Genomic DNA, 23,879 nt, shown 5'->3' with positions numbered 1-23,879 from the left:
TGGCCATGGGGCATCATTGGAATTAGTATGCACACTATGGTTTAGCGATGAAGCCCACTTTCGTTTGTATGGGTTTGTCAATAAGCAAAATTGGGCATATCTGGGGGACTGAGAATCCACATTTCATGATCGAGAAGTCTCTTCACCCTCTGTGAGTGACTGTGTGGTGTGCAATGTCCACTCACGGAATAATCAGTGCATTATTCCTTGATGGCATGGTGACTACCGAATGTTACATGAATGTTTTGGAAGATGTTTTCATCCTCATTATCCAAAGTGACCCTGATTTCAATAAGATGTGATTCATGCAAGACGGAGCTCGGCCCCATCGAAGCAGGAAAGTATTTAATGTTCTGGAGGAGCACCTTGGAGACTGCATTCTGGCTCTGGGGTGCCCAGAGGCCAGTGGCATTGGCCTCAATTGTTTGCCATATTCTACAGATCTGAACACATGTGACTCCTTTTTGTGGGGTTATATTAAAGACAAGGTGTACAGCAATAACCCCAAACCCATTGCGTAGCTGAAAACAGTCGTTCAGGAGGTCATCGACAGCATCGATGTTCCAACACTTCAGTGGGTCATGCATAATTTCCCTATTCATTTGTGCCACATCATCAATGATGACAGGCATATCAAACATGTCATAACCTAAATCCGAATATCTGTAGTGCTGTTTACACGTTGAATAAAATGTGTGCATGCCATATTTGTAACTAATTTACATGTTTTCATATAGTTCAATAATTGTCACCCTGTAAGAATGGACAAGATATTTATAATATTAAAGATAAGATTGAAGAAAATAAAACACCATGGAAAAATCGTCTACAAAGAATAAGTGCACAGAGAAACACACGTCAGGCCATGCTCCACCAGGCAAGAGGAATAAGGGATGCGGGAAGACTCAGAAAGAGATGTCAGTGAAAAGAGAAGATGGAGCAAGTGCCTTAATTTTGAAGCACAGAAGAAGAAGAAGATTCTGTTGGGTTCACCTGATTTGACTATTTCCATTATTCGTGTTTTACTTTTGTTAGAACCTCTTTTCAAGGCACTATCCATTCTGTTCAACTGCTCTTCCAACTGCTTTGCTAGCTCTGACAAAATTAAAGCATCATCAACAAATCTCAAAGTTTTTATTTTGTAAATTTACTTTCCAAATTTCTTCTCGGTTTCCTTTACTTGCTGCTCAATGAACAGATTGAATTACAGCAGGGAAAGACTATTACCCTCCTTAAGTACTGCTTCTCTTTCATATCTTTTGACTCTTATAAATGCAGTCCGGTTTCTATGCAAGTTGTAGATATACTTTTCCTATTTGTATTTTATTACCGTAACCTTCAGAATCTCAAAAAGTGTATTCCAGTCAACATTATCAAAAATCTTATTTAAATCTACAAATTTTATAAACATGGATTTACCTTTCTTAAGTGTATCTCCTAAGATAAGTTGTGGCGTCAGTATCGCCATAAGTGTTCCTACATTTCCTTGGAACTAAAGTGATCTTACCCAATCTGCTATTTTTCAAGTCTTCTGTAAATAATTGTTGTATTTTATGACTGACTGACTAAAGTGGTAGCTTTGTCATATTCACTCCTGTCAGTTCCTGCCTTCTTGTAACTGGAACTATTGTCTTCTTTTCTAAGTCTGAGGCTACTTCGTGAGCTTCGAATATCTTTCACATCAGGTGGAATAGTTTTGTTATAGGTGGATCTCCCAATGACCCCATTAATTCTGGGGAAATATATACTCCAAGGGCTTTGTTCGGATTTTGGTCTTTCAGAAATTATTCTCTTAAAGTTCATTTCAGTTTGTGTAGCCTTTCTATGTATTCCTTCTACCTTTAATACTTACCTCCTCTGCTTACAACTGGGTTTCCATCTGAGCTATTGAAATTCATACAGCCATTCTCTTTCCTCCTAAGGTCTTTATTTTTCCTATATATAGTATCTGTTTCCCTTATTCCTGCAAGCTTCTATGGGCTTCCATGTTTCCGGTAACCATTCCTGTTGCGACATTTTGCACATTGTGTCAGTCTAAAATAAGTAAGAAATAGTTATTCCCTATTTCAGTTGCTGCATTTTTATATTTTCTCCTTCTATCAATTAAATTTAAAATTCCTGTTTCATCCAATTTCTACTAGGCCCTGCATGTTTGCCTGTTTGATCCTCTACAGATCTCTGTGTTCCAGCTCTCGAAACTACCCATTTGGTTCCAATTGTATTCCTTTTTCCCATTTCAGTCCAATCTCCTTAATTTCCTTCTTTTTGTCAGTTTCAAATTCATAACCAATAAATTATGACCATAGTCCACATGTTTTCTTGGAAATATTTTGCAGTTTAAAATGTGGGTCTGAAATCTCTGTCTGGCTACTTTTGAAATCTGTCAGAAAAATTCTGATATCTCCTGACTTCTTTCACATAAATAACCTGTGGTGTCGCCGCCAGACACCACACTTGCTAGGTGGTAGCCTTTAAATCGGCCGCGGTCCGTTAGTATACGTCGGACCCGCGTGTCGCCACTGTCAGTGATTGCAGACCGAGCGCCGCCACACGGCAGGTCTAGAGAGACTTCCTAGCACTCGCCAAGTTGTACAGCCGACTTTGCTAGCGATGGTTCACTGACAAATTACGCTCTCATTTGCTGAGACGATAGTTAGCATAGCCTTCAGCTACGTCATTTGCTACGACCTAGCAAGGCGCCATTCTCATTTGCTATTTATCTTGTGATGCATGTACCGTCAGACCGATGTTCACCAATTATGGATTAAAGTTAAGTATTCCAGCAGCTACGTACGTTATTGGCTATATTAATTACCTTGTCCTGTTCCAGACCTCACTCCAGCCTGCGTGAGCTTAAACGCGTGCCTTTCGGCTTCCTCTCCTAGTGGCTTGGCTGTCTTGCCAAGTCACAACATAACCTTCTTTCATGATTCTTAAACAGTGTGTATACGATCCGGGAAAAACCCAGGAATTTTTTTGAATTCCTGTTATTTTTTATTGTTTTTGTTTTCAGTTAAATTTTTGTAATTTTGACTGGTAAGAACCGATACTCTAACAAAGAACATTACTGTATCTTGCTACTGCAGAATAATACCTTAGCAATAAAACATGAACGAGAGAAAAAGTGAAAATAAAACTTAAATTGCAAAGGAAATGCGCCATACACAGCGACAAAACACAGTGCTCATACAAGCGTCTGCCAACAGCAAAATGTGTCAAAAGCCTTAGGAAGGGTATGCAATGCTTCGTAACAACAAATTGCCTCCGATGAGCGTGACGTCACAACTGTGTACATTAAATTCGTTTTAGCAGCTACGAGCGGGATCATGCGCATGCGCAGTTGAGTAGTACCTTGTCCTGCCTCTGGCTACAGAAATGTGGCTGTTGGCTGTGTAGGCAGTCACAGTAAGCAGCTAGATGTTACTGGGAGGAGAGTCCAAGCTGCCAGATCCGTGCATGTGCAGCTGGCCCAGATCTGGGGGAGGGGAAGTTCATATTCTTGAGGGGGGAAATAAACCTTGTTTCACAAAGCGCCTAGCATCCAACGACCTTTAGTCTATCGATTATTCATATGACTCCCTGTGGGTTTTTGAACATATTCTAAGTTGATTTCTGATTGAATCGTAAATTGATTTGTGAATGCATGCACAGTGTACATGATGTCTCTGTTAGGGGAATCCTTGTCGCATGTAGAAACAAACTTTCCTACAGACAAAAGGTGCTATACGAGCTGAGCAGAGTAAGGCCGAACGGATGAATGCACGAATAACAGGTAAGAAAGATTACGTATTACCTTCTCGGTGTATCCAAGAAAATGATATTTTGACAGAAAATTTTTGGCCAGATTGCTATACTAGTAGGGGCCAGTTGTACAATCCCCCGGCTAGCAGCTGCTTTAAGTTCTATTCTGGAAGTAGCGCGGAAAACGCGTTCTACGAACATGTAACACCTAACCGGAGAATAATCGTGGGATAACTAAACCGGTGATTCTGGCGTAGTTAGTGAAGTTAACTGGCGAATGAGCTTTGACATTGGCAGGATTAGTTACAGAATTAGTGATAACAAGACTGTTTGTTAGAACGAGGAAGGAGATATGAGTACGTTGTGAATTTTATATATTTATTGTTCGTTGAATTTGTTCGAAGCGGACGTCCGATGACACCCGTTCAGGTTGTTCGTTGATCCATTCACTCAGTTTTTTATTACAGAGGATAGCTAAACCCTCTGACCGAACACGCTGACTACCGTACCGGCTATTCTGTCGTTATATAAATGACCATTTGTGCCAAAGCAGTCTCATTTATTTGATGTGTGTTACTATTGTTGCAGTATTAGAAAGGCCTATTTTGTTTTATCTAGCAGACAGTGACAAAATAGACGTAATCAGATCGAGAAACCACACCAGTCTTGGGTCCTATATGTATTAACCGCTTTTTCAGTACCAGTATTAGACAACGATATTTCATGTACCAAAACGTTTGACAAACTTTCGTGAGGTAATGGATTCTTTCGCAGAAAGGAAAGCACGCCATGTAATGCTGTAGCAAGATTAGAGGGAAAAAAAATTCTAGGAAGCTAAGGCTTGAAGAAATGTGTATTGTCTTGCTTGTCTCATGTCTTTACTGGTTTCATGTACCCTATATTTAATTTTATGTCACACAAAGCAGCAAGTTGTTAGCACTGTCCTGAATATAGTTTGATGGCATCCATTACAAAATGTACACGTTTCAATTCCACAGAGCGAAATACAGTTACGTGCTATAAAAGAATGCTGTGTGAAGAGGTGTGACACTTCATTTTGGGACACTTAAGACCAAATAACATGTCTTACATTTCCTCGAACACACGTTTTATGCATCAGACTCTTCAGAAATAGTACGCTGCAAAATTAACTTTTTTAAATTTTTTTTTCTTTAAATTCGATTTTTGACGTCCCATCTCAGGCGATTGAGGTAGGAGTGGCGGGGGGCAGTGTCTAGTATTGCCCCGGTTCGGAAATACGTAGGTCCGGGGGTGATGCCTGATGTGCAGAGCAGTCTGTTATAGTGGGTAGTCTCCAAGTGACCTGTGTTTACGTTTAGTGATTTTGCTGTTAACCTCTTCGTTTACAGCTCTCACGTCATATGAAAACAAAACATATTTCTGTGGCCAGGAGCTAATAAGTGAATGAAAATACATTCACATAATTACGGAAGGCTGAAATGTGTTATTAGTTTCAGATTTTATTTCCACCTTTCTTACAGTTATTTTTTTTAGTTTGCTAAAGAAATTTTCGTTTAATAATCTTTTCCGCTGAGGCAGACAATTTATTTGAAACAACGTGTTTAATTCCACACACTGTTCGCTGCATTTCAAGTGCACGTTTTCAACTTCTAGCATTACGCCACGTTAAACAACCAAACATGAGATAACGCAGTACTGGTACTCCAAGAAAATTACACCACGAAAACCACATTGAAAAGCTTAACATTAGGTCGTGGCCTACTTCGCTGGGAATCTGGACATACGAATGTGCACTTCAAATATGAACTTAAAATGCGCACATTTTAGTATGGGTCACGAAATTCCGATGCTCTTGGAGTATCCTCTGATGTCTTGTTTCTTTTATGGCATAATGTAAGATCTTTTAATGTTTTACACGTACGAACATACGGGCTCTCTACGACATTGTAGCTGAGCAAGCGCGGTGACGCCTGTCATCTGGCGCTCTCTGGCAACTGCAGAAACGAATGTCTTCGTAACAGGTTGCGGGAAAATATTCCGAATGGTGGTTTGAAAAGCGTTACTGTCAAAGTAAATTTCCCTTTATGCAAGTTAAACTATGTGCGAGGCTGTACGATGTATTTCTTAAATCACAGAGCGTTTTACTATCATTTAAAAATCAACTCTTTTGATGACGAGCCATTTAGATGAATTTAGAGCCCAGAAGATCAGACATTTATGTTATTAAAAATTTTACTGGCACATTTAAATTGTAATACGTGCATAAAAGGTCAACACTGTATGTGAAAGATTACCTTCTCTTAAAGCGTATTAATCTTATAGAACAATATTATATGTGAAAGCTTTGCTTTTCGTGCAGCAATGCTATGTATATTAATTTAAACCATTAACTTTTTCTGTTTGTGTGTTCGCACTACTTAACAGTGGTGTTGCTATTTGCTGACTACATCACGTGTCTTTAGCTCTGAATACCCACTGTCATCGGCTGGCAAGATCATGTGACATGAGCTATGACTGGCTTACAAAAGCGCATCGCAATCTCGATTTCAATGCTTCAGAAAATAACATGCGGTGTTTGGTGGAATTCGAATTTATGCTTTCGTAATACAAAAATATGCAGTTACATGTTGCTGCACATCAAAGATCTTCCCAAAACATGTTTTTTTCCCTGTGTTTCGGTTTCTAAAGCGCCCGGAAATTCTACGCCCATGTATAAAACCATAATCATTCAAAGGACTGATAAGTTATACAGTTCCGAGAAACATATACTGTCAGTTAACAGGGGAAAAGTATGTTTTCACGCGGGAGAAAGTGTATTTTTAACCAGGAAATCTGGGATTTTTTTTTCCTTGTCCGCGTATACACCCTGTTAAACCACTTGTTGGCACCATTCAGAATTCTACCAGGCACCTTTCATTCCCATCCCCCAGTCTATGTTCTCCTACTATTTTCCTTCTCTTTTTTCCCTACTATGAAATTCCAATCCTCATTATAATTCTCCTCTCCCTTGACTACCCAAATATATATATTTTTTAAATCTCATCATACATTCCTTCAATCTCTTCTTCATCTGTGGTACTAGCAGGCATATGAACTTGTATTACAGCAGATGATGGTGACCTCACGTTTATCTTGGATACTGTAATGCATTTACTATGCAATTCATAGTAGTTTATCAGCAGTCCTGCTTTTTATTCATTATCAGATCTACTCCTGTGTTATCCCTCTTTGATTTTGTGTTGATAATTCTTTACTGACCGGACTATTAGTCCTGTTCATCCTGCCACCACACTTCGTTAATTCCCCCTATATTGAACTTAAAATCATCTATTTCTCTTTTTACATCCTCTCCCTACCTACCTGACTAAAGGATTCAATATTCCATACTCTGACCCTTTGAACGCCACTTTTGTTTTCTCTGATGACAACAGCTCCCTGAGCTGTTTCCGTCTGCAGATATGAATAGGGTCTGTTTCATCTCCGAAGTATTTTATCAAAATGGTGCCATCACATTAACCCATGCCTGTACAACAGTATTTTATGGTCTTGGCAAAAATAATGGCTGTAGTTTCCCTTGTTTTCATCATTCCCAATACCAACAGCAGAATGTCCTGGATAATGTTACAAAACCAGAGCAGTCTATCATCCAGACCATTTTTAATTTGTGGCTCCTTTTTTCGAGGTATAGAGCCGCTAATTAAAAATGAACTGAATGGCGATACTCTCCTCAATTTAGACTCTTAAACATCGTTTTCCCTTCCATTTTCATATTTTCTATGTACATTATTTGAACTGTATTTCTTTTGTAAAATAAGACCGTAATGGTAGGTTGTAAGTTTCATACACTGGTTCCTGTCGTTGCTTGTAATGTTTAAAATTGTCTATGCAGTACCTCATTTGCTCCTGTCCGTAATTCGATCACTTATTGCGAGATGGTGCAAATCTGTTTTCATGTCCAACTCGTGGCTGCCTTGACCTGTTAGCTGCCTAGTGTGATGGTAGCAGCTGTTAGATCCAGTTCTTGGCCCTAAGCGATCCAGTTCTTGGCCCTAAGCGATCTCACGGCTGCCATTTGTATTTCGATGGAACATTTTATTCCAGTGTGTTACATTTTAATTTTTATTCTTGTGACAATTTCTATTTGACAAAAGCATTTTTGCTCAGATGTTTTTCACCCATGATGTGATTACTTGTAAGTATACCTTTAGTACATTTTATGGAAGTAATCCTATTAAGTATATTTGTATTTTTGAGCCATGTCATTATATTTTCTAGATAATCCTATGTAATTTTTATTCAGATGAAGACCGTCTTAGAGCTGTCAAAACCATGGTCAATTTGACAATAATTCTGTCCCACCTAGGTGGCACTATATACATCCTGTAATTAAAGGAAAATACGCTACATTCTAAGCACTCGTCAGTTGTCAGACTTCTAGTCCCACACTAACGTCCTACAGGAGAGTGCAGCTCTGGGAATATAGGAGAAATGCTATCAAATGCAACATTTAACTCTTATATAAACTGACGGTGATGATTGTGGTTCTTTGGGATTGTCCTCGCAAGGTAAAGCTGGGGGCTCTTGGCATGGTGATGGTGTAGGTGTTGCTGAAATGGAGTGCTCATTCGTCTTTCTTGTAGCATCTGGTGACAGAGGACAGAAGTGTCAAATTGGTGAGTGTCAGTGGGTGACAGAGTAAGGAGGTTGTACTGGAAAGTGGACAGCACGCGTCCTTAATGTAACATGTCATAACATTCTTGTAAATGAAAATGTTGGGATGCCTGTGTAGGGCAAAGCTTAGAGTTGTAACTTGTTGCAGTATGAATGACAGTTTTGGTGTGGAGAGGGATAGTTGTGGCAAGAAAAACTCTGATGGAAGCTACAGTGTCCCTCAATAGACTGTCTCACCTTTGGACGCACCAATGTCTTGCTTGACGTTCGGTGTGGAGGTAAAGTAGCACTAGTGGTAATTATGTTGTCTGCGTCAACGAAGAATGTCCCTAGCAGCTGTTTCTGTGGAAGTGCCCATGACTAAAGTAGCTTCAGACCAATGGGTTAACCAGTCAGTTGCAGTGAAGGTACGTCTGAATCTCTCCTCCCCCCCCCCCCCCCCCCACACACACACACACACAATACTTTAGCGTGAGGAACTTCAATCACCCAAGTCTGAAATAAAGGGAGAAAAATTGCAACTGCTCTGTTTAACTTCAAACGTCTTCCATATCCACCAATCTTTTCCCGATGTTAAAATTAGGTTCCGTTCTATCTTAATCATCGCTGTCCAGCTTTACAAATTTAACATAGTCAGTGAGGATCTCCTAATAACTCTACCTCTAACTTCTACGGACGCTGCAACCCTACTGACATGAGGCGTTAAGTTCAATACAGTTGTGAACTTGTGTACCCACTTACTTCCACCTTTCTACACAGACATGCGCTTCTTTCGGCTCGGCAGTGAACGATCTGGTATTGTTGAGGGCTGGAATCTACAGACTACTCTAATCGCTTTTATGCATTTGTTAGCTGCAATAGGCAGAAGACGTGCTTCGTTGGTGCTGCATATTTTAGCGATTTTGATCGAGATAAACTTACGCTGCAGTGTTCTTCTTCGGCACGCCAGTGTAGAAATGTGCACTGAATCAGCGAAGTGAAAAATCCGTGAAATACGCAGACTTAAAGTTCTAGACTCGCATATTTTACTGTTCACATAGCTACTTCTGCTTAATCTTTCATTTATTGTATCAATACCCGTTTGTATTGTGAAATTTCGAACGTTCGCGAGTGCCGCGATAAACTAATACTGCTATCGTCAATTGTAATTGTGCGCTTTTAAAATATTTGAGGACAGTTGGCCTATCCTCGTTCAAAACAATCTTACTCAAATTTCGTTGCACAATTACGTGAGAAATAAGTTAGTGTCAGAATTTTCGGACACTTACAAAACTATATTCTCGAAAATTAACGTACGAGCGTTTTGGATTCGTAGCAAATCAGCGTTTGTAGCTCACAGTTCAGACAAAGTATAGATGTGTACATCGCCCATGAATTTTACTGCATATCAACGCAAATAAACGTGCGATTTTGAGAATTTTCGGAAGCTTCCGTCGTCCTTTGGATAATCTACTAGCAATTTGTAACAAATCGGCGTTTGTGATTTAGTTACTGTCGCAGATTTTCTAACACATTGTGTTACATCTAGTTCTCCCTTAAAGAGGAGTAGCCGTATATATTATCTTTGCATTTATAGTAAATTAACTCGGTTTTCGAGTTTGCTAACAACTGTAATTAACATCAAAAGTTTTAGGAAACTAGTAATTTTTACCACGGGTTTTTGTGTTGCCCTAATAGAAATCTCGTTTTGTGTATCTGCTGAGTTCTTATATGGAATTGGCAACTTTTTAGCTCAACAGATTAAAAGATAATCAGTAGGCTTAATTTAAAGTTAGCTGTTCACTTCCTTGTTGTACACTGCACCAGCTAAAATGCAGCCCCACTGTGAATGCTTTCTCAAACAAGGCATTGAGTGGGTTGACGTTCGTAAGTAGCTGGAAATCGCCCTGACTACCGTTAAACGATTGTCAGCAGCTGCGGACCGGTATGTTGGAAGAGCACCTGTGAAACCTGTACCAGAGATAACTCAAGTACTATCCTGTCCTGAGGATCCTGCCTCCTCTGTGGTAAGTACTCACTTGACTGTGAGTGGTGTGTCAATGATAGTGCTAGGCGTCTGGTACAAGGTAGATGGGGACCAGGCAGGACTCAGGGTGTAGAACCGATCCTCCTAATCAACAAATTTGAGGTGCTGTCTTTCAGTGAAACTGAGCCTTTGGGACTCACTTTCCCTATTTTGGAGAAACCTGTTTTGTCTGTTGTCAGGAGGAGGCAAACGCATAAGGGTAGAGGTCTATTAACCGTTGGCAGTTCAAATGTACAGCGAATAATGACACCACTTAGGTAAATGGCAGCAAGGGACAGGAAAGGACAGCAGGTGCACTCAGTTTGTATGCCTGGGGGCCTCACTAAGCTTGTTGAAGAGAGTATTCTGACAACCATTGAGGAAACAGAGTGCAACCAACTACAGATTGTGATGCACATTGGCACAAATGGTGCCTGTCGTTTGAGATCAGAGGTCCTTCTTGGGTCATTCCGGTGACTGGCAGAGAAGGTTGAGAAGACCAGCCCTGTGTGTGGAGTTTCAACGAAGTTTACAATTTGCAGAACCGATCGTGGACCTTTTGCTCTGAGTCGAGTGGAATAACTGAAGAGGAGATTTCAAAGGTTTTGAGATAAGCTAGGCTGCGGCTTCCTTGACTTTCACCATAGGATTGAGAACTCTGGAGTCCCCCTAATTGGGTCAGGTGGGCACTACACATCAGAGGCTGCTACTCAGATAGCTGACTGTGTGTTGGGTGCACACAAGGGTTTTTTAGATTAGGCAACACACTGTTCAATCCAGATAATGGTAGTTGTAGGAAACCCAGAAGTATCAGTGTAAGATTGACAGAAATGCCTTCCACTGGTGAGAGTATTAAAATCCTAAAGGTAAACTGCTGAAGCATTCACAACAAAATACCAGAGTTTGAAGCACTCATGAAAAGCAGTGAAGTTCACATAATATTAGATACAGAAAGCTGGTTGAAACCTGAAATTGATAACAGTGAGAACAAATAGTTAGCAACCCCACTCATGTTGGAAATATATTGGATCTAATGGTAACAAATAGGTCTAATGTCTTTGGGGATGTCAACATCGAAACTGGTATCAGTGACTATGATGCGGTTGTTGCAGCAATGATTACCAAAGTACAATGAACAACTAAAACAAGCAGAAATATATGTTCAGTAAATTAGATAAGAAATCCGTAGTGTCGTGTCTCAATGAGGAACTTGAAACTTTCAGCACAGGTCAGGAGCACGTAGAAGAACTCGGTTTCAGGTTTAAAAGAATAGTTGACCACGCACTGGGCAGATATGCACCCAGTAGAACAGTTCATAATGGGAAGGAACCTCCATGGTATACAGTCACTGTAAAGCAATGTCTAAAGAAACAGAGATTGCTGTATAATAGGTATAAAACAAGACGTGGCGCTATAGATAGAGAGACACTGAACGAAACTCGTTTGGCTGCCAAGAGAGCAATACATGATGCCTTTAATGACTACCATAGTAGAATATTGTCAAATGACGTTTTGCAAAATTCAAAGAAATTTTGGTCATTTTTAAAGGGTGTTAGTGGCACCAAAGTTAGTGTCCAGTTCCTAGTGAATAAGACAGGAACTGAAATTGAGGGTAGCAAAACCAAAGCTGAAAAGCTTAAGTCCATTTTCAGATGTTCCTTTACGAAGGGAAACCGAGGAAAATTGCCCCAATTTAATCCTTGTATCACTGAAAAGATGAATGAAATAAATTTTAGTGTCAGTGAAATTGTTGAAACTGGACAAAGCTCCAGGCCTCGATGGAATCCCTATCAAATTCCATACTGAATTTCCAGCTGAGTTAGGCCATCTTCTCACTATAATCTATCATAGATCCCTCAAACAAATAGCGAACCAATTCTTGGAAGAAGGCACAGGTCACACCTGTCTACAAGAAGGGTAGTAGAACTGATTCACGAAACTACTGCTCCTTGACATCGATTTGTTGTAGAATTTTAGAACGTATTCTGAGCTCAAGTGAGCTATCATGAAGAGAATGACCTCAGTGCCAACCAGCATGGATTTAGAAATCATTGTTAATGTGAAACCCAGACCGCACTTTTCTCACATGACATACTGAAAGCTTTGGATCAAGGCAGTCAGGTAGTTGCAGTGTTTCTCGATTTCCAAAAATCATTTGCATCAATACTACACCTATGCGTATTGTCAAAAGTACTACCGTATGGGGTATCAAGTGACATTTCCGACTGGTTGAGGACGTTTTGGTAGAGAGGACACAGCACATTATCTTGGATGGAGAGTCATTGTCAGATGTAGAAGTAACTTCAGGTGTGCACCAGGTAAATGTGTTGAGATCCTTGCTGTTCATGTTGTATATTAATGACCTTGCAGATGATATTAATAGTAAGCTGTCTTTTTGCAGATGATGCAGTTATCTATAATGAAGTACCATCTGAGAGGAGCAGCATGAGTATTCACACAGATCTTGATAGGATTTCAACATGGTGCAGAGATTGGCAACTTGCTCTAAATGTTCAGAAATGTAAAATTGTGCACTTGAGAAAATGAAAAAGCTTATTTTCCTATGATTATAATATCAATGAGTCATTGTTGGAATCGGCCAACTCATATAAATACTTGGGTGTAATACTTTGTAGGTATATGAAATGGCATGATCACATAGGTTTGTTCATGGGTAAAGCAGGTGGTAGAATTCAGTTTATTGATAGAATACTGGGGAACTGCAATCAGTCTTACAAATCACTTGTGCAACTGTTTCTAGAATATTGCTCGAGTGTGTGTGGGATCTGTACGAGACAGGTCTATTGGGATATTGAAAGTGTTTGCAGAGTATAGATGGAGATGTAGCTACCTTGCCAATGTGGCAAAGCCTACAGTGGTCAGATAATATGCACAGTGTGCAAAAGATGCATTGAACTTTGTCTCCACACTCGCCTTTCACAGTCCAGTAAGTTGGCCATAGCCAAGCATTGTATCTCCTTAGGGCCTTCCATGGATTATTCTGCTATGGAGATCTTGGCCTCATTGAGATCCTTCTGGGATTCAATTGTTAAAGAACTGGTGGAACTCGTGGAAGATATAATCAATTGTAATGGCGTCTTCCAGCTGGATGTGGTGTGGGACATGGTGATTTCTTTAATACCTTCAGAAAGAAAACATATTATGACTAATGACAAGTCTGGTGACTGTTGATTTTATTAATTCGACATTTGAATTTTAGATCCTCAAGCACACATTCTAACACAGAATGCACATGCAATACCACAACAATTTATGAGCCTGTGGTCGCTTGTGTAGTGGCTGCCTTTGTGCATATGTCTCTGTGCCAATTTTTAATATTATGTGAACTATCAATCTCCAGTGAAAAAGACTCATCTGAAGAAGGCTAATGATTGTGAGCCAAAATACCATGGTAAGAAGTAGATGTCATCCCATTTCTATCATGAAACTTCATGGAATACTCTTAACACTGAGAAAATTTCAAGAATCACATCATCTCACGCTTTTGGATGAGACCACTTGTAACCAGTACAATCTTACAAATTTTCTATAAGATTAATATTTCAGAATATGTTTCAAACAGCTTTGTATTCCATAATGACCATATCCGTGACATGTGTACTCTAAAAGTGTATCAACAGCATGGCTGGGCACACAAATCGTCCACTCCAGTACAGTACGTAATAATTTAACAACCAGTTTTCCTGCTCCTCCATTTCAGCATCCAATGACTTACAATATGTAATCATACATCCAGTGTTTGTTTCTGGTCATAAACCATCAACATCAATAATATGCCCTAAAACTTTCACTTTTATTATTTGCAAAGGCTGATTTTGCTAACTTTCCAGTAATACTCTTTTGTCGAAATTTTTCAAAGACTTGTTCGAATCCTGATTTGAGATCCATCCATTTCTTAGAAATGTGTAAAATGATTTTCTGTAACAGTTCATCTCCTAAGGCATATCCAAAGCACCTACACAGACTAATACTGATATATTCTGTCCAAAATGTAAGACTTTGAATTGAAAGGACCCCCCTTCAAATAAAAAGGCCGTATACTTTCTGGAATCTGGATGTAAGGCTATGTGCCAGTAGCCCTGAGTCAAATCCATGCTACTGATATACTTCGCCCCACTAAGCTTTGCCAATACCTCCTCCATAGGAAGAGGTTTACCTCTTTCCATATCAATAATCTGATTGAGAGTGCGAGTGTCGAAAACTAGGCAGACCACTCCATTCAGTTTTTTCGCTACAAGTAAAGGATTACTACAGCATATACACTCTGAGCTTTCTGCAGGGTGTCTCAGACTCTTTAGACCAAATTGAAATATTTGATAGTGGGTCCAAAACCAACTAATTAAGATAGGGAACCAATGATCAAAAATGTATGTTTATTGTGTTATGGACATGCACATCATACACCGCATAACAACAACGTAGCTCATTGTAATTGTCCAAAGTAACAACTGTCAGTCTCAATGCATTTATTGCAACAATGCATGCAGTTATGCTGCACTCTCACAAAGATCCTGGCTGTCTGTTGTACAGTGGAACAGGCAGCAGGAGATAAACAGCATGCACCCAGGAGCACCAGACAGACATATTGCACGCAACATAGCTGTAGTGCATATGTCATGTAGCAAATGCATATATCGCAAGTGCATTAACCTGTTGCACACGCATACCACTATCTCTTGTATCAGTTGTCCATAGCATCAGAAAAGCTTGTGCTGTGTCCATATTAAGGTGTGTTATTGTGTGCAATGCATGATGCATAGTGAAAGATGGAATGTTACTTGTCATGAGAGTTGGCAGACATGCATTTAAGGGATGGTGTGGCAAGATGTATTATCAGAAAATCAGTGTGAATGTATAGTGTCAGGTGTCATCCTAACTGGAAAAAGTTTATCTCTATGGATATCAACTTAAGACAGATGAGGGCATTCACACTACAGAGAGCCAGCTTTGAAGGACACAGTGTGGACAGTACCAGTGGAACAATATTACAAACCTATGATTAGGAATGTGTGCAAGCACTGGGACCAACAGATTTTGAGTCCCACATTCAATTCTGTCAATGGGTTATCCACTGGAGTGCTCAACTTCAAACAGTTCATGATATTGCAGTGCCTGTGTTATTCCAAATCACATTGAAATGTTCCTTTGGACATGCATGCATGTCCCAGTCTGGCACAAATTTTCATTGTTGTCATTCCATTATGCAGCTGATGGTTGTTCATTTCATGTATTTCATACAATGTTTTTCTCTCAGATGATGCCTCATCATGATGGTGTTTTCAACAGCCATGTCTGGATTGAGGACAGTCCCCATACCACCCACATTGGTGGCCATCAGAAATGTATGGGTGGGCATTGTCCAAGATCACATAATAGGACTTTATTTGCTCCTTTGCCATTTGAGAGATTCATGTTATCTGGTGTTCCTGTGAGATGTGCTGCCACAGTTCTTGGAGACTGGACACCTTGATATTTGCGAAAGGATATGGTTTCAACATGATTGTGCATCAGCCCATTTTGATGTTAATGTCTGCAGGCAACTGAACTTCGTGTACCTTCATCACTGAATTCAAAAGGGAGGTCCTGCCCTATGGTCAGCACAATATAGCCAGATCTCATATCTCTGGAATTTTTCTTCTGGGTTTACATCAGGATATTGGTGTGTGAAATCCCTGTAGAAATGGATGAAGACTTGCTTGCCAGGGTCCAAGCTGCCTGTTTCCTGGTACAACAAAACACCAGCGGTCTTTGAGAGAGTGTAGCAGAACTTCATGCACCATTGCCATCCATACATTGAGATTGGCTGTCATCGCTTTAGATAATTACTGTGAGCTACATTGTTTTCATGCTGTATACACTGTACATGTCTGTAACAATGTTAATATGCATATTTGACCATTTTCCTATCTCAATATAGCTGGTTGTGGACCCGCTATCACCTGCATCAATTTGACCCATTGGTTTTGAGAAACCCTGCATAATGCCTTGTTTAACAACGTTTTGAATTTCTTATGTAACTGCAGATTTCAAAGTCGATGGGATTCTACTGTCACTTACATACTACCTGAATTATCATAACCGCTATCTTTATACTTATTCTGTAAACTAAGCAATTCTGTTCTTTCCATTAGCTCAGAGTTAACACTGTTATGACTTATTCACTATCACCACACTTATCAGCTACATTAGACTGTAGTGTAGACCACCAATTTACCATTTCTTGACTACTTATATTACCATCACTTTGATTATATAAAGGAATAGACATTGTTTGCTTCTGGCTACAAAATCACGCTAATTTGTTTCAGCTAGTCTAAACCCAGTAGTTACGAAATATTCATCAACGATACTTCAAGCAAACTATTGTTCATCTTGCAGTCTGTTAAGGTGAAGTTTATAAGTACCTCATTCTTTACCATCTTCCTCCTTGAACCTGTGATTCCAATAATCTCAATAACTGTAACAGCTAGAACTGTATAGTTGCCTTTATTCTGTCTTAGCTACTATGGAAATAATGCTTCCTAAGTCTACAATAACATTCACCTTATTTTATAGTATTTTACCCCAAGTAATAGGTTTATTAAATTTTACTTCTACCAAGGCAACAAGTTCTTCAGTAATTCTGCCCTGAGCAACTTTTCTTCCATCAGGCCGATTATGCTTAACAGTTTGGCCACTCCATCTTGATCGTTTGGTCTCTGGTGTTGGCCATTCCCAGGAAACATACCACATTTCCTGCATTCTCGATAATCAATGTTCCAACCTGATAGGTAATTTCTTGCATACACCACCCTTTTGCTCCATTAGAGTCAGAGCTTTTAGATCTCTTAACTTGATAATATTGAACATTACAGACCGCCCTATTACCTCTACCTTTGCCTCCATTGTACTTATATTCATCCCAACTGAACTTATTCCTTTCTTCTTTCTCAGTTTCATTTAATATATCTAGTTGTTCTAGAAAACTCAGAATGGCATTGATATTAGACATTCTCATTCTGTCATATACTCTCTTACATATGATGCAATTGGATAGTTAAAATCTTCACTAAGTGTCTGTCACTGACTGGCTCAAGCAAAAATTTCATGTGTGTGGCATGTCACTCAAAGTATTTCCTCAATCTTTCCCACTCATGATTATAAGGGCTAGGGTCCAAAAGCTCTGGCATTAATTTGTATTGTTCCGCTTCTGACCAATACATTTCTTTGAACTGTTTACAGAATCTCTCTAAGCCTGTAAAAACTTCAGTATGTAACACTCTTCACTCTAATGCTTCCCCTTCTAAATGACTTTTTGCAAATTTGACCCTTTTTCTGTGATTCTATGAACTGGATAACACACCCTCAAACGTTCTAAGAAATATAATTGGGTGTAATGTGCCTTCAGGCTTAAAGATCAGGAGTTATTGTGCTGAATGACTCCCATGCTGAATACAAAATACTTCCCACTGGTCTTTGGCTGTCTGACATCATGTTTTCGCCCCAGAAATTATCTCATTGGTACTCTCAACATTTTCCCTGCTTTCACAGTATGTGCACAGTATGTGTACTCCCACTTTCACTGCCATTTCATTTGCCAATAATTGTTATACTGTGGCAAGGTGACTGTCCACCATTACCATTTTGTAACGTGCTAGTGAAACTTGTTTGCCATGGTTCCTCCTTCCTCACCAAGCTTACAATCAGTGTGTTCCACTGGTTTATCTATTACCCCTTCTAATGTGGTCAAACTAGTTTTATAACTTACTGTGTCAATGACTTTGTTCCTTCATAAACCATCAATTCTTTTCACATCTGGGGTGACTTGCTTCCGTAGCACTTCAAGTTCTACTTGTTCTTTTTCTTTTTTTTTGTCTCTAGTTTTACCTCTGAAAAGTGAAGATAGACTCGATAAATTATAGTGAAGTTACATCAACATTTGGAAGCGAATCCTTCTGAATCACTTTGGTTTCACTCTCTAGTACTCCAACCAAAGTATAAAGGCCATTCAAAAAGAAACGAGCCAGAGACATAGTTAGAGAAACCAGTACCTGTATATTAGAAGTATTGACCCTGACTGTTGAGACACTTGTCCCACTGTGACACAAGGGGGTGAACAGTTGTCTCACAAAATTCCCTGGGCTGCGCAATGTTAACCAGTTCCTCATGTACAGCTGGACATCGTCATCTGAAGTGATTCGTTTTGGCCCCCTTCTGACTCACTTCCTGCAACACGAGACAACAGAGAATGCCCAGCATTACTCCCAAACGTTGACGACTTTTCGCCAAGCGATCAAATCAAAATGACCTGGCAGTCTCACCTGTGGGGTCATTCTGCTCCACAACAATGCAAAGTCCCATATGGCCAACACAGTCGCGGCACTCCTGCAGAAATTCGAATGCAAGGCTCTCGGCCACCCTCCATATAGTCCAGACCTCTCTCCCTGTGATTACGCCATTTTTGGTCCCCTTATAAAGGCTCTGAGGGGCAAATGACTCACCTCGGACGACGACGTCCAGCTGTATGAATGTTATGAGACAGCCATTCACCACCTTGTGTCACAGTGGGACAAGTGTCTCAACATCAAAGGTCAATACTTCTAACATACAGGAACTGGTTTCTGTAATTATGCCTGCAGCTCGTTTCTTTTTGAACACCCCTTATAGTTTTTAATCCAGAAACATCCTCAGTTAACCACTAAGTTCATTAAGTAAGTGAGCTTTCTCTTCTTCCAAATCATTAGTGTGAGCCTGGAATTGTTGTCCAAACTTGGTCATTTCTTGTCTGGGTGTCTTCTTATCATTTGTGATAGTAGTTGTATTCTGTTTTAAACCTGAAAGTCAGCTTTAAGGTACCAATTATCCTCTCCTGAAAGTCAGCTTTAAGGTCCCAGTTATCCTTCCTTAATTCAAAACTATTCTTATCCATTTGCTCCTTCTTTTAACATTCGTGAAACTTCCTCCTCTGTCTTAATTACTACTGGCTATTGTATTACACTTTTGGCTAATATACTTCACACTTAATATTCCCACTACACCCATAAATGAAAGGCTGTTACAAAAATGACACACTGGTAACACTCTTTTATTGGATACCTGTAGGTTTGGCTTGGATCTGCTGATGCATCATCCCAATCACTACAATTCTCTGACCACCACTCAACTGCTGCAAACTTGGCGTCGTTTGGATTGTGGTGGAAGTTCTACTAGTTCCACTTCCTACCACTAGTAGTCTGCCTTTCGTAATCTGCATGCCCAGCTATAACTGTTCCCTCGATATGAACAAAATTTAAAGCATGATGGATGCAGGATTTCTCCACATTCATTCCAAGAATTCTTCTGGTCTCTGCCTTCCCATGGCAACCAACAATCAACTCAGTTCTCTGGTTCTCTGTATTGGATTTACTGTTCCTTTGGTTGCCACCAAGTGTTGACACACAGTTCACTAGATGTGTCACTTCCTAGTATCAGACATACAACTAATATGAAACACTGTGCCCAACCAACATGAAATATGCTACTCGTAGACGTGAGTTTTCAAATCTATGACTCAGTTCCCGTTGCATGGTTATAAAAATGTGCTCCTAAAATCTTCCTTGAAATGATATTCGAAATGGAGATGCCCTTGTTTGTATTTGTTACTTCTTGATTAGATCATTGGCTGCCAGCTGTAGAAATATATGCGTCACCATAATTCAGCAACAGGATTGACGCTTAAAAATCAGTCTTCATGATGATGTAACTTCCTCAAATATGGATACAATTCAATCTTGCAGATCCTTTTCTCTCAAATAAAGAAAACCCTGAGACTTTCCTACAGCTGGGCATATGAAATCAACATTATCCAAAAAGTTTGAATTCTCGTGAAACAAAAGGCCATAACTGTCATATAGATTTTTAAATGTTGTCTCTGATATCAATAACTGTTTAGCTCATTTTTCCCACAACTCTGGATTGCCCTAATTGGATAAATCACATTCTGAATTTTAAAAAAACATCTTCAGTTGACATAGGCATTCCATTAATACAATTCAGTTTATCTGCAACCACAGTTTTCCTTAATTACAAATCGTAGTCAGAGATATTAATCCTTTTAGAAGTCCAATATCTACAGTAACGCTATTTCTTTTTTAAATTGATTTTTTAAAAAAAGGCATTTAACTTTGTGCAGTGTACCCCATGATTACAAATCGGTCTTTTTAAATGACATAACCATCAGTGAAGTGCATTACACATTGTTCTCAACTAACTCTTACTGAAACTACTGATTGCTAATATAATTTCAGTAGAAACTTATTGTGAATTGTCTGTTGAATGTTCAGTATAATGAGTTACTTCGATCTTCTTAATTGTTCTGCCTTTGAATTCACAGTTTAAGTGCAGCCTATGAATCCACATGACAATCAAAAAATGATCACCTCCACTATTGAACCAACTGTTTATAGTTCGAGATACTACTGTATGTAACAACCTCTTTTTCTTATTTTTACATTAATTAATTATTCTTCTCCTTTCTTGAACCTCTAATTATATTCCTACATTGAATTAACTTCCAGTCACTTTGAAGAATTAATCTTTCCTAGATATCCAATCTCAAATTATTGGACTTTCTAATTTAGAGTCTGATAACTTCTGAATATACTTCAGAAATCACTGTAGGTACTTCATCTTTACCAGCAGTATAAATCGACACAAAGAGAGTGAAACACAAAGAGTGTAACATTCACTATATGATAGTCTCTGAAGCAGTGGTTATAATATTATATTTCATCAATTATGTCAACACTTATCAGTTTGATAAGAGTCTTGGCAAAAGCTTCTAAGGCATAATTCTGTCAGCTGACTGTTAGCTGGACTGCAATATCAACTGGGTCTGGACAGCTCCATGATTGCAGCACACTTCTGAAATACCTTGCCCCTCTCGTGGGCCCTGTATCAAAATTTGTGGTGGGCCGTTTTACCCTAATGTGGCGAAGCTGAAATTGAGGATTGAGATCTTTCACAGAAGAAACAAAAAGTCTCAATTTGAGTAAAATTATTACTGTAGTTATTGATTAAGTATAAGTTACATAGGGAAGTAATTATTTAAAATGAATGCTCCTAAGAGCCAAGTTAGCCAAACAATTCAAATATATGCTTTTCTCGCCTTTTTTGGCAAACATATTTATTAAATCACCCATAGCTGAAGATGATTTTAGTTTTTCGAGGTGTTCTGCCTCTGTAGACAGCTCTGACAAGTCTGAAAGCTGTTCTTGGCTCATTTGATAGTTTTTAATCAGCTTTAATTTCTAAAAACTTTTTTCAGCTGTTGCAGTTGCTACAGGAAGCGTCAGAAGTGGGAAACGTACTGTTATTACATCAGGAAAACTGGATGCAGGGCTACTGAATTTAATCAGTAATAATTCTGTAGATTCCTTAATGGAATTTCAGTTTTTAAGCACGTTTTCAAAGAAATTAATTGTTTATCCAGATCAAATTTCATGTCTTTACTGATTTTAGCAGTCAGTTTCCCACATCCTGTCTCATTATTTCATTTGAAAATGATAAGAGTGTTTCTCTGGTTGTAACACTTCGAATGTATTACTAAGGCTATAGAGGCTTCGAAGTCTTTGTTGAGTTAGAGGAATTAATATATCTAAACAGCAATCACACACATTGACTTTGAAGTACGATTCCAGGTCCAAAAGTCTGTCTCCTGGATAACGCATCAAAATATAGCTTCATCATCTTCTATCTCTTATTTTTGAAAACATTGTTACCCCTCACTCTTTTGCAAGGTCTTTAGACTGTTTATCATACCATGGAATAAGTTTTTGATTTCTTATTTCACTCAGTCTAATCAAAATATTACTCAGTAAAATACTGGCTTTCTGTAAGTCATTATTTTCATGCTGGAGAACCTTAGAAACCGGATTTCAAATAATGAATTAAAAACAGCGACAAGCACTAGATCTCTAAAATATTAATTATACTTTTACATTCATCACATTTGTCTTTTTTATTGGAAATTAAACTTACCTGTCACATAGTTTTCATTATTAATGAATAATTTTTTTATAGCTGATAAGACCATCTAGTAGAGTATACTTTCTGAAGGGTAATTTTATATTTTAAATATTTATCATTACTCAGCATTGAACAGCGTTTTATACTATTGCATAAAAAGGTATAGATTTTTTTCCAAAGTATCGAAAAAAACTGACACTTCAGGAACAATTTTAGCAGCATTATTTAAAATTAAATTTAGTGCATATGCCACACAATGAATATAATATGCATTTGGTGCATGTTCATTTATAAGGGCTTGTAATCCATCACCAAATATAACATTTGCTCCATCGCAACCCTGCCCTCTACATTTGGACAAATCAATTCCATATTCCTTTATAGTATTAAAAAATTTCAGTTTTAAACACTTCTGAACTACAGTTGACTACTGATATAAATCCCTACCTACCCCACGAACCATGGACCTTGCTGTTGGTGAGGAGGCTTGCGTGGCTCAGCGATACAGATAGCCATACCGTAGGTGCAACCACAATGGAGGGGTATCTGTTGAGAGGCCAGACAAACATGTGGTTCCTGAAGAGGGGCAGCAGCCTTTTCAGTAGTTGCAGGGGCAACAGTCTGGATGATTGACCGATTTGGCCTTGTAACACTAACCCAAACGGCCTTGATGTGCTGGTACTGCGAATGGCTGAAAGCAAGAGGAAACTACAGCCAATATTTTTCCCGAGGGCATGCAGCTTTACTGTATGGTTAAATGATGATGGCGTCCTCTTGGGTAAAGTATTCTGGAGGTAAAATAGTCCCCCATTTGGATCTCCGAACAGGGACTACTCAGGAGGACATTATTATCAGGAGAAAGAAAACGCGTTCTACGGGTCCGAGTGTGGAATGTCAGATCCCTTAATCGGGCACGTAGGTTAGAAAATTTAAAAAGGGAAATGGATCGGTTAAAGTTTGATATAGTGGGAATTAGTGAAGTTTGGTGGCAGGAGGTACAAGACTTCTGGTCAGGTGACTACAGGGTTATAAACACAAAATCAAATAGGGGTCATACAGGAGTAGGTTTAATAATGAATAGAAAATAGGAATGTGGGTAAGCTACTACAAACAGCATAGTGAACGCATTATTGTGGCCAAGATAGATACAAAGCCCACGTCTACCACAGTAGCACAAGTTTATATGCCAACTAGCTCCGCAGATGACGACGAGATTGATGAAATGTATGATGAGATAAAAGAAATTATTCAGATAGTGAAGGGAGGCGAAAACTTAATAGTCATGGGTGACTGGAACTCGATAGTAGGAAAAGGCAGAGAAGGAAACGTGGTAGGTGAATATGGAATAGGATTAAGGACTGAAAGAGGAAACCGCTTTGTAGAATTTTGCACAGAGCATAATTTAATTATAGCTAACACTTGGTTCAAGAATCATAAAAGAACGTTGTATACATGGAAGAAGCCTGGAGATACT

Source organism: Schistocerca piceifrons, chromosome 2 (assembly GCF_021461385.2).
Source record: "Schistocerca piceifrons isolate TAMUIC-IGC-003096 chromosome 2, iqSchPice1.1, whole genome shotgun sequence".
NCBI lineage: Eukaryota > Metazoa > Arthropoda > Insecta > Orthoptera > Acrididae > Schistocerca > Schistocerca piceifrons.
The sequence above is the reverse complement of the archived record's forward strand: the minus strand, read 5'-3'. Positions refer to the sequence as shown.